The sequence below is a fragment of the Mandrillus leucophaeus genome, unplaced genomic scaffold (assembly GCF_000951045.1).
Source record: "Mandrillus leucophaeus isolate KB7577 unplaced genomic scaffold, Mleu.le_1.0 Scaffold4, whole genome shotgun sequence".
Taxonomy (NCBI): Eukaryota; Metazoa; Chordata; class Mammalia; order Primates; family Cercopithecidae; genus Mandrillus; species Mandrillus leucophaeus.
In genome coordinates this window covers 7,228,532-7,247,954 of record NW_012104253.1, presented here as the reverse complement: position 1 = coordinate 7,247,954, position 19,423 = coordinate 7,228,532, and positions in this window count along the sequence as shown.

The window sequence follows — 19,423 nt, the reverse complement described above, 5'->3', positions numbered from 1 at the left end:
TGAAAGAGAGTCTCACTCTGTCGCCCATGCTGGCGTGCACAATCTTGGCTCACTGCAACCTCCATCTCCTGGGTTCAAGTGATTCTCCTGCCTCAGTTTTCCTAGTAACTGAGACTACAGGTATGTGCCACCACACCCCCTGGCTTTTTTTTTTTTTTTTTTTTTTTTTCCAGTAGAGACAGGGTTTCACTATGTTGGCCAGGCTGGTCTTGAACTCCTGACCTCAGGCGATCTGCCCGCCTCAGCCTCCCAAAGTGCTGGGATTACAGGCATGAGTGCTGCCTATTGTGTTACAATTGCCTACAGTATTCAGTACAGTAACATGCTGTACAAGCTTGCAGCCTAAGAGCAATGATGGGCTGTATCATACAACCTAGGTGTGCAGTAGACTGTGCCATCTGGGTTTGTGTAAGTACAATCTATGATGTTCACACAAAGAGGAAATCCCCTAGCAATGCATTTATTAGAACATATTTCTGTCCTCAAGTGGTGCATGACAGTATTGATCTTTAGTCAACGATAAGCGTATTGCATTGTTTAGGAATGAAGTGTACTGATGTCTCCAACTTAATATGAAATGCCATGATGAAGAAGAAAATGAATTGATGGAAGGATAAAGGGCTGAACAGATAGATAAATATGTAATGATACATTGTTTATTCTTCCTCATATCAATTTACTTCTTTACCATGTCTACCACAGAGAGTGCTGGCAGATGGTATCACTCTACTTTTTTAGCCCCGTAAGCCCACTTCCATGCTAGAAGGTTTCCTACATAACCTTTGACTTTTCTTCAAGACTTGGAGCCTTGCCATGCCTTCCTGTGGTTCCTTTTAATTAGCATTTTATCCACGACAGTGCTAGAAAAGTTTCTCCCTAATTTACTGACCAGGACACATGTATAACTTTTTCATCACACACTAAAGAAATCCCAGCTATTTATTCTCTGAATGCCATAGCCACAATGATCATGTGTTTCAGTATTCCATGTGTGAACTACGTGAAAAAGGGCTCATCGTGGCTATTTATTCTATACTCTGAATCTCAGTGGGGTTCTGTTTGGATGCTGTATTTGTTGCTTGCTCAGGCTGTCATAACATGATACAGCAGACTGTGTGGCTTAAACAAGAGACATTTATTTGATCACAGTTCTGGAGGCTGGAAGGTCAACATCAAGGTGCCAGTGGGGTGAGGGTCAGGGGCGGGAGGTTTCATCTGAGACCTCTCTCCCTGGTTTGTAGATGACTGTCTTCTTGGTGGCTCTTGACATGGTTTTCCCTTTGTGCCTGCATGCCCCTGGTGTCTCTCTGTGTTTAAGTTTCCTCTTGTTATTAGGAAGATTGGATTAGGGTCCTTATGTTAACCTTATGTTAACTCGATTATTTCTTCAAAGAACCTGTCTCCAGATGCAGTCCAATTTGGAGGTATTGGGAGTTAGGGCGTTTCAGCCCATAACAGAGGTGCTGTAAAAAATGCAGCATGAACGTTATACCTGCACCTTGCTCTGTAAGCCTTTCCTTGGTTATCACCAGTGCAGTAGACGTATACCCAAGAGGTCTTTCTACAGGGATGGGTTCTTCCCAACTGTTTCTATTTAGCTCCAGCTCCAGTTCAAACCACCATCATCTGTCATCTGGAACTTTCCAATAGCCTTAAAGTCAACGTTCCCATTTGTTCTTCATGCAGCAGGTAGAGAAGCTTTGAAACACACAGGTGTGGTCATGTCCACACTGTCGCAGTCACTCCACTTCAGCCCTACAGTGGCAACCAAGATCAAGTCCAAATTCGAACTTGGCTTTATAGTATCCTCTCTCATCTCTTCAACTTCTCTTGATAGCCTAGCTCCTTGGCTATCTGCGCCCCAGCCACAGCAGCTTCCCGTCTTTTCCTTGATGCCCCAAGCCTCTTCTTTCCCTAGGACCTTCACACATGTTCTTTCTTTCTCTTGGCTGAACTCTCCTACTCCTACCCACTACCTCTTCTATTCAGCGTAGGGTTACTTGCTTTGGGGGATAGTCCCCTGACCCCTCCAACTCTCTCCACAAACTAGGGTAGGACCCCCGGGTATATACTTTCTTTATGCTGCTGCTCTTCAGGGCTGTTACTAATAATAATATGAATAGTAACACTCTTACTATTAATAGTAATAGTATGTTATTAATATACTATTAATAATAATTCTACAGTTATGTGTTTCAGTGCCTGCCCCTCTCCTACACTGCAGACTCCTTAAAAACAGGGAAAATGTTCAACTTATTCCTCATTGTAGCCCAACCACTAGCCAATGCATCACACATACTAAGTTCTCAATACATATTTGTTGAATGAATGAATGAAGCCACAGAAACCTTTAAATCAACTGACCCTTAGCTGTTTGCCACAGTTTACAGATTATTCATTCTACTCACCCTTTGATCATTTTATTCACGACTGGAGGTTTCATCAGTCAGATGACAGGCAATGAGGAGAGAGACCAATGAGTCATTTTCTAAGCAGCTGTAGTTAAGGTCAAAGGAGGGGGAGGGGGAGGAGGGAGTGGGCAAAGAACAAGGTTAACCATTGAGCTGCTGTGCATTGATTACCTTTGATTGATACTCCTCAGTTATGCTGCCCCGTTCATTAGCATGAGGAGGTGAAGGTTGGATGTAATTTTAAACAACAGTTTGAGGCATTTCTATTCTGGTTCTGAAACAGCTTAAATATTTTATGAGTTTTTAAGATTGGGAGAAATTAAAGCAAGTATGTAATCTTGCTCTGTGTGTGTATAAATATATACACATATGAAATTTAAATATACTCACACAAAATCTTATTGTAGAGAATCTCATAAATCTAAAAAAGATAGGGAGTCTAAAAAAAACCTACCCATATGTAAACATAATATGAAAATATATTCAGTGTTAATTTCAGAATTTATTGCAATCTGCAGCACATCTTTATCAATTGCGCATACACCCTCCCAAGAGCAAGAGGGAATTTTTTTAAAAAAAAATGAAATATTTTGCATAAAATATTTTGATATTTAAAAAAACCAAAACCAATATAACTTTTAAAAACTATAAAAGAAATGTCTAGCAGGAGTTGTGAGGGAACAGTTTTTGGGGGAAAAAGTAATTTCGCTATAGTTTCTATTCTCTGAAAGTGGGACCGATGTACTAGATAATTATGTACTTTGGGATCATTAAGGGGCTTTTAGCAAATAATTTATCTAGTGTTCAAATGGGAATGTAAATAAATGAGTAATTTTTCTTTGTTAATTATAATTCTTGTGAATTACAATGTCTAGGCACCTCTCCAGGACCGCAAATCCACCCATGAGTCAGAAAATGCCACCAACAATGTTGATACTGCATTTGATGAAGTTTTTTTTTTTTTTCCATGAGTAATCATTATCTTCAATTTTAGATCATTTCAGAAATAAAAACTGACAATAAAGGTAACTTCTGTTTCATTCCATTTCCTGTATGCATTTTATGGTTTAGAATATGTTTCTATATCTCAATGAAGCAATTTATAGTAGAGGCATTACTTTTTATTAAGTACATATTATGCATATTTTATTACAACTTGCTACAATTGAACATCTTTTCAAAGATTAACTCCCAAGTCACTCCTGTTTCTGCCAAAATGAAAAACAAAGAGAATACATTTCAGTGTGACTTAGGCTAAGAAATTCTATAAACTATACATATTAGAACCATTGTGATTTAGATCTTATTTAAGATTTCAAAGCATTTTGCCACTGATTTAGTTTGATTAACATATTATCCAGTTATGTGCATTAGAAAATATCTCTGTGATGTGGCTTCTGTAAATGATCTTGTGACTTACGCACTCCTCTTCCTTTAAAAACCAAATGCAATTCACAAAAGAGGCTTATGGATTTGCAATTAAAATAGGAGTGTGTTGCCTGAAACCAGAGAGGGTGCCGTGGAGTTTGACCTTCCATTTGTATATAGTAGCAGGTCCTAATAGTATATGTGCACATGTGTCTTTTTTTCAAATTCAAAGGAAAACAATTTGCAAGTGCAAACAGGGTAAGTGGTAAGTCTCTGTTTTTTGAGGATCTGAGAGGTTTGTAAATGCTAATTTTAAAAAGGGTACTCAGAGGATTCTTAGTGCAGGAGGGAGGGAGCTAAGACAGCTATTTCAACCCACTTAATGTTATCGGCATACCAGAAACCCCAAGGATTAACATTGCAGCATCTGCTCCTGTTTTGGTGTACCTACTATGTGCTCAGAGTCTTCTCAGTGATATCCCACTCAATTCCCAGCAGAAGCATGGCAAGATCTGTGACATCATTTTAAGCATGGGGAAAGGTGGCTTACTCAAGGTTGCAAGGTTGATAAGTAATGGGGTAGAGATATAGACCCAGATCATATCCAAGCAGATCTCTTTCTACTCCCTGCTGTCTACACTGGGAGTTTGTTAGTGAATTAAAGAAGTCGGCAGTCAGTGCGATTTTCACTGCACACCAATCAGTTATAGGGGATGCTCTCTTGCCTGTTTCCACTCCACTCAACCTGTAGGTGAAATGCCCCTTCTGTGCTCTCATGGAAACACTCCCGCGGCTGCCCAGGGCATGTTGGCCGCCTCTGGCCAGGGCTGCCCACACATGTCCTACCAGGTGATGCGCTCACCAGGAGTCACGTGGTTCACCCAGGCCTCCTTGTTCCAAGTGTTCTTCTTATGAGCTAATTTAATTAAATGTTACATATTTCATATAAGTCAATGAAACAGTGGGAAAGGAAATTTGCTGTTTTCATGGAACTTAAGATGAAGACTTTCAAAAGATGTTATAAAGGAAAGTTACTATTTAAATGGCTGTCAAATTAGGTGTGGATCAGATAAGTCTAAAGGCTTCGGGGGGAAATGAGAATGATTCAGTAGGATTCTGAGTATTGGTTACTTGACATTATCTTCACGTTTTAGCTACACTTGAAAGAAACCCAAAGTGGAAATCACAGAGATTGCATTATAGAGGTGGCTTGTGAAAACTAGATCACAGCCCCCAGCCCCTCAAAGCAAACGCCTGGGCCCAAAAGCAAAAGTTTGATAAGTTAAAATACATTATATATTTTAAATTAAAAAGAAAGGTCTTATGGTATATAAGATTTTCTATTTTAAGTGTGTATTAGTCTGTTTCCATGGTGCCGATAAAGACATACCTGAGACTGGGTGATTTACAAAGCGAAAGAGGTTTAATGGACTCACAGTTCCATGTGGCTGAGGAGGCCTCACAATCATGGTGAAAGGCGAAAGGCACGTCTTACATGGCAGCAGGAAAGACACAATGAAAACCAAGTGGAAGGGAAACTCTTTGTAAAACAATCAGACCTCGTGAGACTTACTACCACGAGAACAGTATGGGGGAAATCGCCCCCATGATTCAATTATCTCCCACTCGATCCCTCCTACATGTTGGAATTTTGGGAGCTACAATTCAAGATGAGATTAGGGTGGGGACACAGCCAAACCATATCAAAGGGGGTTTCTAATTAACTGACCAGCTAGTGGTCCCAATAGAACTAGGTCACAGGGCTTCAACTTTAATTTTAAAAATTACAATGCTTAGCTTCTACTGGGGGCTTATCCTGTGAAGGGCATTGTGCAGGTAGGCATTCAATGTGAATAAAAGTAATGTGAAAACTAATAAATAACATTTATTGACCAGTTACTCTTCTTACGATTTGTAGCCCCTTCCTAGAATTACTTCGATGTTACAGATAAATCAGCAAAAATGGAGTGTCCTCCAGGGTCTTAGGCCACTCCTAAAGAGACTGTAGTGGAGAGAATGGTAGACATATGGATTCAGAAGACCTGGGTTCAAATTATAATTCCACAACTGATACGCCTCAGACAAGTTGGCTGACCTCTTTGACTTCATGTTACTGCTTTGGTAAACCCAGGACAAATAATGTGCCCTGTACAAGGTTGCCGTCAGGATCATATGAGGGTGCCAAGGTTCGTGCTTAATAAATGACACTTCTTTCCCTCTCCTCACATTCATGTGGAAAGGTAAACATTATGTAAGATAAAAACAGGCAGGTGCCATGATGGAAGAAAAGAGAGGAACTCCTTTGGATTGACTGAACCAGGGAAGGCTTCCAAATCGCAGTCACATGTGTTGGACTCTGCACCTAGGGTGAATGTGGCAAACAGCCTCAAGAACAGTAAGAGCCAAGGAATGGAGGTGGAAAAACACAGGCTATGGGGTGATGGGAAAGCATGGGTAATAGAAAGTAATGAGGGTGAAAAGGACAGCTTTGGACAGACAACAAAGGCCTTATAGGTCAGACCTAAATTATTATACTTGATCAGGAAGGCATTTAAATCATCAACTTAGAGCTATGAGAGGGCAAGTAGTAAGGGTGGGAGGTGGGCTGCATGTCAAGGCTGAATTGTCTCCTTCCTTCTCCCCCTCTCCCTCCTGCCATTTATTTCTTCACTAAACCATCATCCAATCACCCATCCATCTATCCCACCCAACCCACCCACCCACCCAACCATTCATCCACTCACCTAACCACCTAGCAATCCATCCATCCTATCATTTACCCAGCAATCCATTCACTTACCCACCCTACCCATCTATCCATCTACTCATCCATCCATCCATCCATCCATCCATCCATCCATCCATCCATCCATCCTACCGTCCTCTCTTTATAAAGAAAACAGGAAATATAAGAGTTTCAGAGATAGAGAGATTCTTCTCCCTCTTTTTGTGGTAGGAATACTGCTACTGTCACTACCATCACTACTAACACAGCACTTAGTAACAATTCTTTATATGGGTAGAGTTTTCTGCTGTTATGTAACTCATTCAAAGCACTATTTGATTTGAACCTCACAACAGTGATTTCACAGAGTCAGGACAGGCATACCTATGTCTATTACATATAAGGACATACAACTTATCGCATTTACCAGGACCTGGGTGGCATGACAAGGATTTGACATGAGGTGTTCAGATTTGAGATCTTCTCTGCCTTAGCTCATCCCTTACTTACCACCCATCATGATGGACCTATCAGGCTAAGGAAGAGGGGCCCTTTCCAAGTGTGAGGCCATCCATGGTGGCCACCAAACAGCCATCCCCAGTTTTAGGCCTCTATTCATGAATGGGAAGATGGCTGCTTATCATGCAAATATACACGGCGTCTGAATGCTGTGTGCACAGAAATGTCCCCATTCATAGAGTAGGAGACAGCTGGAAGTAATCTCAAATGCATTATGCATTGTGATTGCATTGGCAGAGGGGTAAGAAATGTTAAAGTTTTGTTACAATAATAATAACCATTGTGACAATACGATTTGTTTTACTGACGCCCATTTTTTGGCAGCTCTATCGTTATAAACACAGCATGTGACTGTACTTTAATGAGACTGTATAAACTTATGCTTGTTTATGAGAATATATTCATCAAGCCACTCTAGGTCCTTATTTTCTGGGGCACTTCTCTCTCCACAGCTGCGGCCATGTGACCTCCAGCTGCAAGGCCTAGTGTGGTCGTGGTATGCAGGGCCAGCGTATCTGAATGGAACAGCTCTGGTTTGGGAGGAGGGGGATCGACGCTCTGGCTGCACATTCGAATCACTGTGTGAACTTTTAAAAAATACCCACACCTGGGAACTAATCCAAACGAGTTAAATCTGATTCTCTAAGGATAGGGGCCAGGCATGGGAAGTTTTTGAAAATTCCCTAGTTAATTCTAAAATGCAGCCAAGTCTAAGAACTACTGCTCCAGTTCAGTGTGTCTCAATCTACGATGTGCACGCCAATTACCTGGGGATCTTTTCAAAACACAGATTCTGAAACAGCAGGTCTATGGCAGAGGATGGGGTAGGAAGGGGAAGGAGGTGCGGGCCAGGAAGGTTTGCATTTCTCTGAAGGTCCCAGGGATGGTAAGACAGCGGGCTCTTGACCACGCTTTGAGTAGCAATGCTCTGACTAACCATTATGGATCTTCACATGGGGATCCTCCTGGAATCCAGTGCTGACTATAACTGGATTAAAATACTCTGGTTCGTGTCTCTTGCTTCCCAGGAACTAATGAAAATTACAGCTGTGATTGACACTGACATTGAAAATACCATGGAGAACATACCGTGGAAAGCCGGAGGTGGGCAAATGTTCTGACTTCTGAAAGAAGACGACACATGATTTAAGTGTCTGGCGAAATTCTGGGAGGAATCATTTAACAGATGGTTTACGGCACATGGAAAGGAAAGAGGTGGTCACGATGAGCCAGTTCAGGGATACTAGCAATAAGTCATGAGATTTACCTCCCTCCCTCCCTCTCTCTTTCCTTCTCTCCTTCCTTCCTTCCTTCCTTCCTCCCTCCCTCCCTCCCTCCCTTCATTCTTTCCTCTCCCTCTCTCTCTCTCTTTCTCTCTCTCTCTCTCTTTGAAATGGGGTCTCACTCTGTCAACCAGGCTGGAGTACAGAGGTACAATCACAGTTCACAGCAACCTCAACCTCCCAAGTTCAAGCAATCCTTCCTCCTTAGCCTCCCGAGTAGCTGGGACTACAGGCGTGCACCACCATGACTGGCTAATTAAAAATATGTATATTTTTAGAGACGAGGTCTCGTTATGTTGCCCAGGCTTCATGGGCTTTCTTGACAGTATTCATGGACAGGGAGGTCACTGGAAAGCTATTGTCATTTTATCTGTCTTGAAGAGATGTCACTGGAAGTAGGATTGAATTTATTGTGTTTAGCTGCATAGAGTGCTGCAAGAGTGAAATATTAATTACTAACTTGTATTTGGCTGCATACTTGCTCCAACCTCTGCATGCATCAGCTCATTAAACTGTCCTAACACCTATCACTTAAGTAGCAGCAAGACGATTTCAAGAATGGGGAAACTGACACTTAGAGACATAAATAAAAGCATTTCCCCAAAGCTGCAGAGCTGGGAGAGCTGGAATAAAAATCAGGTCTGACGGAATCCAGAGTGTACTTGCTCTCCCATCCTGCTCCATGAGCAAATAAAGATGGGTGGTTGCCTTAACTGGAGAAAGAGGTGTCTCCCAAAAGAATGAGCTGCTGCACGTAGGAGAGACGCTTGGACCTGGGTCAGCAGGGCATGGAAATCCCACAGTGGAGATGCCGTGGAAACAATGACTGCAGTGAGAACGACAGGACCATTTGTGCAGAGTTGCCTCGAAGGATTAGGTTAGAAACTGCAGGGCATTTAGCGGGGTACCTGGCACACAGTACGGGCTCTACATGTAAGAGCTGCTGCTATTTTCACAAGTGTTTGATTAACATGAATGGCTCAGTTCCTTCAACTCTAAGGTTCCATTCTCCTTGGCTTTGTGACAGTGGATATCGCACTACTGCTTTGGGGACTCACTCTCACCACCTGGTGGCTTTGCGAATTGTCACCTGGTTCACCCTCTCTCCTCTTCTCTGCCTCTGCTAGTCATTGGCCTCATCCAAGGTCCAAATAAGGCCTTTCCTCCTTCCTAAAGCCTCATCTGCCTGTGTCGGTCTCATCGATTCCTCTGATTGCTAACTGCCTGCAGGGTTCATCCTCCCACATGCAACTCAACACTCAGTGATGCTCTTTGAGTGGTGTCTGTTCTGCCATCCCTTCTTGTGTATTCATCTCTTCCTTTAGGGTGGATTGTAGGCTCCTTGGGGACAGATCAGTCAGGCAATAATAGTCCTCAGCTTTGTGGGTGGAGATTGTGCTTTAGGGTTTCTGAGGCCAGCATGGGAAGTGAAGAGGTGGAAGATTTAAAGTCACTGGTGTGATCTCCTTTCTAAAGATCCACATTTCCATATAATGTCTGGATATCCAAATCTGATGCAAGTTTTCAAAAAGAATGGAGGAAGTTGGCAAGTCTGCAACTTTGTCCGCATGTTAGATCCCGGATCAAGTTATTTTAAAAGCATCTCATTTGCTTTGCTACATCCTCTGGAAGATGTCAACCGAGCTACTGCGTTCTAGCCTGATGCAGTCTGTCCTTGACTGAGGAAGGCTGGGGAGGGAGGAACTGTGGGAGCCTCTACAAACCAGGTTTTTCTATTGACAGCTTCAAGACGAAACACAACTGGCAGCACTGCGTAATGCAGCTACGTTCTGCAGGGTGGTGTTTGCTCCTCTGTGCCTGCTGTCTGGGCAGTCAGCACATCTTAAACAATTTCTACCACACATTACATGAGATGTTCTCACACTGTAGTCACCGGTATGCTTATCAGGCATGAAAATTGCTGCACGTGGCTTGATGGAGTAGATCTTGGAAATGTGCGTGGGCAGCATCAGTGTCGTTGTATGTTTAAGAACACTGCACATAGACTTCAACTGTCACCTGTCTTTAACGTTCACTTGCAAATCAATGACTTTGGTGCCTTTGGTTTTGCCACAGTTTCTGCTGATCCACCTAAGCTGGTTGATTGTCAGAAGCAATTCTGGTGGCTTTGAGAAGCATTTTACAGCAAGTGTGGCCATCATCAGTATCAAGGAGAAGGCTCATCACACAGGAGATATAAAAGCACTTTCTAATTTAAAACACTATTCCAGGGTTTCTTTGCACACACCATGAAATACTGATATATTAAACATAAAATGACAATATATATCATGTTGTGCTAAACTACACTTCATCTTCTAAGTGATTCTTGCATTGCCAAGCAGTAGTGGGCACCAAAGATTTAGGTAAAAATCATGAACGAAGTACTTAACATTAAGAATGTCCTACTCCCCGTAGCTTTTTCTTTTCCTGCTAAGTAATGAAAGAACATTGCTATTTGACCTTAGCAGCTGGACATAAATGTAGGTAAGTGCTATGTAGACACCCAGACTTGCCTAACTTGCTGCCTACTGAGGCTGCTGGGTGCTGAGGATAAAGATACATTCTTGGACTTATTACCAGCCTAGGACACTCCTTGTTCACGGAAGGAGTAACTTGCTGTTAGTCACTGCGATTCTGATAATCATCTAAGCAAGTGGCCTGTAGCAGCCAGGAAGGTGACATTCCATTGTGGTAATAAATAACCCCCAAATCTTTGTGCCTTAGTAAAGGTTCATATCACATTCACACTTAGGATTTCCAGATTTAGCAAATGAAAATAGGGTGCTCAGTTACATTTGAATTTCAGAGAAAAAATAATTTTGTTTTAGTGGAAGTATGTCTCTCACAATATTTGAAATTGCATGTTTACCTGAATTCTAGTTGAACTGAGCATTCTGTATTTTATCAGGCAGTCCAACTCCTGTTGCATATCCACCAAGGCAGGGGGCTCTGCTCACGTGGAACCAGGTAAGAGTCTTGAAGAAGGGAGCTCTGGAGGGTCTCCACTGGCAACCCAATGATCTAGCCAAGAAAAAAACACACATTATTTTGCTTACAACTCATTGGCCAGAACTAGTTATGTGGCTTCACCCAAGTGCAAGGGGTCCAGGAAGTACAGAAAGTTCTGTGATGCACCGAGAAGCTGAGAGAAGAGCACTCAAGGAAATACACAAGCTGTTTGTGTCACTGACAGCGGGAAAGAAGGGGAAAGCCTTCTAGTAGAAACAGCATCTCCTTTTGGCCTTGCCCATTGTGGTCAGAAGAATAATATCCACCTGCCCCAACATATCTCCACCCTAATTCCCCAAACCTGTGAATATGTGACCTTACATGGCAAAAGGGAATGTGTAGATGTGACTAAGCGAGGACCTTGAGATGATGGAGAGATGATCCTGGATTATCCTGGTGGACCGGATGTCATCAAAAGGGTCCTTATCCGAGGGAGGCAGGAGAGCTAGAGAAGAAGCCCTGATGATGGAAGCAGAGGTGGGAATGATGCAGCCTTTAGCCAAAGAATGCAGGTAACCTTTAGAAGCTGGAAAAGACAAGGACCACATTCTCTCCTAGAGCTGCCAGAAGGAACACAACTATGGGGACACGTTGATTTTAAGTCTTGTACTTAAAATGGACTTCTGACCTACAGAGCTGTAAGATAATACATTTGTGTTGTTTAGGCCACCAAGTTTGTAGTAACATGTTATATTAGCCATAGGAAACTAACATGTCCATCAAGAGAAATAGGAGACCAACTCTGATGGTGGATTTCTGGCATGGTGGCTCCAAAACCACAAAACCAGGCACGGAACCAGGAAGCAAGAAACTCAGGCAGGGTAATTATGAACTGGTTCCAGAATGCAGTTTTCCCTCTGATGGAGTGAGGAGCAGGCAGGCAGGCACAGGAAGGCTGAAGGGAGTGGGATAGAGAGAGTGGCACTCGGCCTGCTGGGCTGCATTTATGTGTTGGGATCACCTATATTTATTTTCCTGCTGCTGTCCTTTAGAGGTGAGCAAAATATCATTAAAATTTGAACTTGTTTCAGTTGTTCTGATAGAACTTTCTGGAACTGTTGGATCCATGTTTGTCTAGAGTGTTACAGAGTAGACAATGGGCTCTGGGGCTGTTAGGGTGGCAGGTATGAATAAGAGTAAGAAATCCACTGAAGGAAATAAGGAGGCTCAGAAAGAATATTTGGGGCCCCTAGATCCATTATCGTGGCCCTAGATTTTGAGATTTAAGTTAATAAGGTGAAATATCTCATTTTTCTATGGTACCGTTTCAAGAGAAAAGCCAGTAATAGAGAGTGAAAGTAACTGTGGCATTCAGGATGGTTATTACGGTGACTACCATGTGACCTGCCTCCTTCTATAGTCCTCAACTCAGACCCAGAGAGACACAAAGATGAATAAGAACATTACAAGGAGTTACGGTGCTTGGAACAAATATTTGGCATGGTATAAATATTTCGTGAGTAAGTGAATGCATGAAAAGCTTTTGAATGATTTTCATAAACTTTTATATCTCAGTTGAGTTTTTATGTATCTAAATTTATCTGTAAAAGAAAGATGAAGGAACACTGTTGTATTTTATTTTCCATGCTTGTTCGGATAAGCCACCCCTGCCCTATTATATTTGTGGAATCAATTGCCAATTGATGATGTTCTGGAAAATCTAGTTTTATTGTTTCAGCTTCTGACCAGGTCCATGCAAAGTTTAGAAACTTAATGCCCCATTTTGACCTCTTGGTGCCTTGTGGCTTCAAATTCTTGGTTTGGGGTTAATTCTGCCTGTTTTTCTTTCCTCCTTTCTTTCTTCTTTTTCATTCCAGAACATCACGAAATTGTTCTTTTTCTCTGAGTACTAAATATACAGCCAGGCAGGGGGATTGTTGGGGAATGGTAAGAGGGAATGAAATGGAAGTGTTGACATCCTTGCTTGTCTTAGAAGTTCCATCCAAAAGGCACTTTGGGGGATTTTCTCAGGGGCAAACTGCTGAACAAGAGGGAGTGACAGGTTGGTGGGCTGGACAAAGGGACAGGGGAAGGGGTCAGTGGGCAAGCAAAACGTGAGTCAACAGAAACTTGGAGCTGGACGCAATGTCCTAAGTGCTGACCCAAGGCTGCCTCTGCACAGACGTTAGTGGGGTTTCTCTTTGGAGGATATCAAAGCACATGAGGACTTATTCACCTGGGTCATTTTCTTTCCTTCCAGTGCTCTTCTTCGAACCTTTTCCTAAAGGAATAACTATATCTTCCATTTCCACTGAGACTCAAGCTGAATGAAAGTCACATTCTGGAAAGCTCTTTTGGCTACCCCTGGGTATGGGCAAGCTTCCTCCTTGGAACTTCCACTCTGTGCCCCTGGCATCCTCCCTACTATCCACTGTGCTTAGAGGGCTGTGAGTAGGGACAGTAGTAGTGAGTGTTGGCCTTTGGCAAGTGCTCCCCGTCACACTCACACCTGTGGTCATGTCACCACCTTCAAAGGTGTTTGCTATTTGGTGGTTTGTTTTCTGGTTTGTTTTCTGGAAAACAGTGAAATAAATAAGCTTTGCATCCAAGGGAAAATGAAAGTGCACCCAGGATGGAGAGGACCTTTAGGAGTGAAAATACACACACACACACACACACACATGTTCACACATACATATGTATATACACGCTCTCGTTTATCTGAGAAATCAGACCAGAGAAAATGGAGATAACTCTGTAACCCTAACCTGTACTCTAGGCTGCTAAGACCAATATCCAGCTAATATTAAGTTGTTAGGACAGCATCTCCTAAAGACTGTTGACAGATATTACTAGGGCTTTGTAGTCAAGAAACTATGGAGAATGTTGGTGAGAACAATGTTCTTTGGATTTCCTCACTGCAGAGTTCTCAGAGCCTTTAACATTCTAATGTGCCTCATAGGTTTCAAGAAGGAGTGTAGATGTAGCATGACCAAAATCCACGTGGCTGTATGATTCTTTCTTCAAGGAGCGTCTCAAAGTTCTGTTTCTTTGAAACAGTAATTGGGAACCTCTCTTCTCTTGTCATTCCTCTACTGGAAAGAGCCCACAACTTTCATGAGCTGCAGGGAGTCCTGTGTCCACAGAAATTTATAATGGGGGGGCTTTCCTAGAATAAGGGTAGAGGTGGAGAAATATTTAGCAAGTGCAGAGTCTAGGCATTTTGCTGAGCTAAAGTGAGATAATTGAAATCACACTAAAGTTCAAAAGCCTCATTTGTGTACACGAGTCTAGTGCCAATTTATCTACTACTACACTTGAATAATACACAATTTTATTCAGTACTAATAGTGTGGGTATAATTATATGTTTTTCACACATGTAGAATTAATGGCACTAAATATAAAATAAGTAATCTGGAAAATTAGTCTTTAGGAGTTTCATCTCATATTCAACACAAAAACACTAATGTATTTGAATATTTTTCTCCCGTAAGCAGGACAAGTAATATTTAAGAAACACTTAAATGAAGACAAATGTCCCCACCAGAACTTTTTATACAGTAAATTTGTTGAAGGTGTTATTTCACAATTATGTCAAATAAAAACTTGGGCAATTTAGTCCGGTGAGCACAGCTGTGTTATTAAAAAGTAATTTTTCCATTCCATGAAGTATACTCAACAAGCATTAAGCGAGCACTTACTATTTACAGGAAAGCATTGTCCTCAATGGCTAGAACGTGCAATGGTCAACTGCATACGGTTTGCCTGTTGGAAGCTTCCAATCTCACGGCGGGGTAAGGTGGTATGGAGGTGTGGGTTTGTGAGGCTGTCAGGCTTCTCTGATGAACAATTTCTGTTGCAAGTGACAGAACACTGAATCCTGTGGCTTAAGTAACTGAGAAGGTGAAGGATAGACCTGACTTGAGGCGTGGCTGAACACAGGCACTGAGGGTTTCAGGCAGGGCTTCGCTTCTTGCCCGGTCTCCAGGTTCTGCTATCTCTGTGCTCGCTCTGCTTTGCCCTAATGGTGGCAATGTGGCTCTAGCATGTCCCACCTCTTCGCTCTCAGTTTCAAGACACCAGGCTTCTCTTCTGGTAGCTTCTAACATCGTCTCAAAACTCTCTCTCATTGAACAGGCCTGGGTCACATGTCCATGCTCCAGCCAATGGCTGGAACCAGGGATCTGGTGAGCCCTGACTGGCTTAGGCCTCAGGAAGCCCCACCTAAAACACCTCCACTGAAGATGGGGAGAAATAGGGATGTCCAAGGGGAGCTGGGTGCTTTTGTTGAATGAAAGGGGTTCCTGTGTACACCAGTCTAGTGCCAATGTTGCAGCCCAGTGTTCCATGTCCACCACAGATAGAGATGCAGATCTGGAAATAGACAATGATCTTGCAAAACACAGAAGAGGTGGTCTAATAGGGGCATAAGAATCCTGCTGGGAGCGGTTGGAGGACCGAATGATGGACCTGACTGTGCGGGAGTGTGCACACTGAAGGATTAAGAAGAATGTCGTTTGGGTATGGTGGCTCATGCCTGTAATCCCAGCACTTTGGGAGGCTGAGGGGGGTGGATCACGAGGTCAGGAGTTCGAGAGCAGCCAGGCCAATATGGTGAAACTCCGTCTCTACTAAAAATACAAAATTAGCAGGGTGTGGTGGTGCACATCTGTAGTCCCAGCTACTCAGGAGACTGAGGCAGAAGAATTGCTTGAACCCAGGAGGCCGAGGTTGCAGTGAGCTGATATTATGCCACTGCACTCCAGCCTGGGTGACAGAGCAAGACTCAGTCTCAAAAAAAAAAAAAAAAAGCAGAAGTATGTCGCTGGTCTGAGAGAGGGGAAGGGACATGATTCTCTCAAGAACAGTGCCAGCCAAATCACAGAGGCATGACATTGAGTGTGGCGAAAGTCTGGAGAATTTCAGTGTGACTGGAATTCAGAGAGCCCAGAGAGATGGAGGAGGAGGCAAGGTGGCCAAGATTGTTCAGGGTTAGATTGTGGAAGGCCTTACATGTCATCAAAGGAGGCTTCTTTTGCAGGCATCTGTAAGGTTTCTAGAAAAGGGACATGTAAGTGCTGAGTGCAACTTTGCTAACTGCCTTGCATCCCATTACACTCATTAGAATCAGGTTTTTGTGATTAAGCATGTTCCTTGGAATCAAACTTGTAAAAAAAAAAAAACTAAACTTATTCCTATTAAAGAATAATGTGAATTGGTGAGTGTATATAAAGGAGGATTGTATGGCCCATTGACTTTATATAGATTGAAATGCTAAGTATGCCCAAGCAAAGCCTCAGTAGGGAAGGGAGGGTTCGCACTCATCAGCTTTATGTCCTCTTTCCTGTTTACAGCCTACCCCTTACAGTGCTCCAGAACAAGATAAACAGCGTTCCCCTTACTGCTTCCCAAAGAAAGAAAAAAGAAATAGCCCCAAATGCCACAACCCATTTCATTGCTGAGGAATGTGTTTTGCTCTGCAAACTCTGTTTTCTTCCTGACATACAGGACCAGAAAGAAAGTGACAGCCGTTAGAACTACATTGATAACAGAAGTCTCAGGTCCCAGCTCCCATGCTACCATTCATCCAGTCATTCATTCATTTCCCAAATATTTGTCAATGTCTACAGTATGTCTGGCATTGCTACAGGCACAGGAGATGCATTAATGAACCAAACCGACCAAGACCCTGCTTTCAGGAAGCTGATATTCCAGTAAGGACAACAGACCATAACATATAAACACATGTGTTATGTGATGCTGGAATTTGTCATGTATGAAGGGAAAGGGCAGGGCAAGATACAGAGTGTGGAGGGACCTGCTATTTTCCATGGGCATGGGAAGATCTCACAGAGGCCTGAATGCAGGGAGGGGGTAAGTTAGGCTGGGTTCTCCAGAGGAACAGAACCAATAGGATGGAGAGAGAGACAGAGAGAGAGAGAGAGAGAGAGCGAGCGAATAAGGAGTTGGCTCAAGTGACTGTGAAGGCTGACAAGTCCCGAGATCTGTAGACAGCGAGCTGGAGGCCCGGGAGAGTGGATGTTTTAGTTGCAGCCCAAAAGCTGGCAGGCTTTATAAATCATGCTGCTATAAAGACACATGAACACGCATGCTTATTGCAGCACTATTCACAATAGCAAAGACTTGGAATCAACCCAAATGTCCATCAGTGACAGACTGGATTAAGAAAATGTGGCACATATACACCATGGAATACTATGCAGCCGTAAAAAACGATGAGTTCGTGTCCTTTGTAGGGACATGGATGCAGCTGGAAACCACCATTCTCAGCAAACTGTCACAAGAACAGAAAGCCAAACACCACATGTTCTCACTCATAGGTGGGAATTGGACAACGAGATCACTTGGACACAGGAAGGGGAACATCACACACTGGGGCCTATTGTGGGGATGGGGGAGAGGGGAGGGATGGCATTGGGAGTTATACCTGATGTAAATGATGAGTTGATGGGTGCTGATGAGTTGATGGCTGCAGCACACCGACATGGCACAAGTATACATATGTAACAAACCTGCACGTTGTGCACATGTACCCTAGAACTTAAAGTATTAAAAAAAAAAAAAAAAAGCTAGCAGGCTGGAGACCTAAGAGTGGATGTTTCCATCTGAGTCCAAAGTCTGGAAAAGACCAGTGTCTCATCTCAAGCACTCAGGCAGGAGGAGTTTCCTCTTACTCACACTTTTTATTCTATTCATGCCTTCAACAGATTGGACCAGGCCCACCTACATGAGGGAGGACAATCTGCTGTACTCACTCTACTGATGCAAAATGTGTGTCCCTAAGAATCTCATCCTGAAATACCCTCACAAGTACATTCAGGATAATATCTGAGGAAATGTCTGGTCACCTGGTGACTCAGATGAATTGATGCATATAATTAGCCATTGCACAGGCAAGGCCTCCAGGCACCGAGCATTGCGGGCACAGGAGAGAGCAGAGGCAAAAGCTCTGGGGTGGGTCCCTGCTTGTTGTTTTTGGGGAGTGGCCTGGAGGTTGCTGGGTTGGAGAGCATCATGCCTCAAGGGTAGCGTGGTGGGAGATGAGGTCTTAAAGGCACATAAGGAGGTGCAGGTCAGGGAAGCCTCTTAGGTTTCAGAGAGACTTGACCCACGTTCTGTTTATGCCCCACTTGCCCTGTTCAAACCTCCAGGGAACTTCCAATGCATGAGGTCATTTATTTACCTGGATGTTTGCCTTCCCCACCAGATCATGAACCTCAAGGAAATGGGGCAGAGAACTTGTTCATCTGTGTCTCCAGCCCCTTGTAGGATGCAGAGTAGAAGTGTATTATGCATTGATTGAGTAAATGCAATAAGCCTGTCTTTTGACAGGAGGTATAAAATCTGAATGAAAAAAAAGTATGGATTTCATTTTTTTTCAAAGGTTTTGCAATTGAATCCAATCTTTAGTCAACTAAATTCAACAAACATTTGTTGCTTACCTTCATTATGCAGGGCATTGTGCTGGATACTGGGGATTCAGAATGAAAAGCAAAAATAGACACACAATAAACAAACCATGCTATGCCAGTTGCTATACTGAGTGTTTTGCATGTTAACTCTCATTTGATTCTTGAAATAACCCTCCTTGAGGCAGGTTATATATAGATCTATGATGCCCTTTATGTAATGGGGAGACTGAAGCCCAGAGAGGTTAAGGCAGGAGCTGGTCCAAAATCACCCCCAAAGAAGGCTAAATTCAAAATAGGATTGTTCTGATTCTAAAACCTTTCTGTATACTCCACCATGGTCAGGGACCCTGTGGTGGGATAGAGGAGAGGTGTGGGATGGAGGGAAATATTTGCATGACTATAATATAAATCAGGCAATCATAAATGCAAAACTCGGGTCTAAATACATTGCTGGGATGACTCAAGGCAATCTGACTGATCACATATGGAAATTAATAGAACGTCTAGGCGGGGCGTTCTGGGTAGAAAAGCGATGAGAACCTGTGGGCACAGGAAGCAGCGTGAGTGGCCGGGGCACTCGGTTTGGTTGTTTCTCTCTGCTTCTCTGGAGCCAGTTCCCTCTGGATCTCCCGTTCTCATCCTCTTCTTTTCTGAAGCTAACTTGTCGATTTTCCTTTGCACTGTTTCATTCGATTTTTTAATCTCTTCCAAATTTTGTTAAATAAAAAAA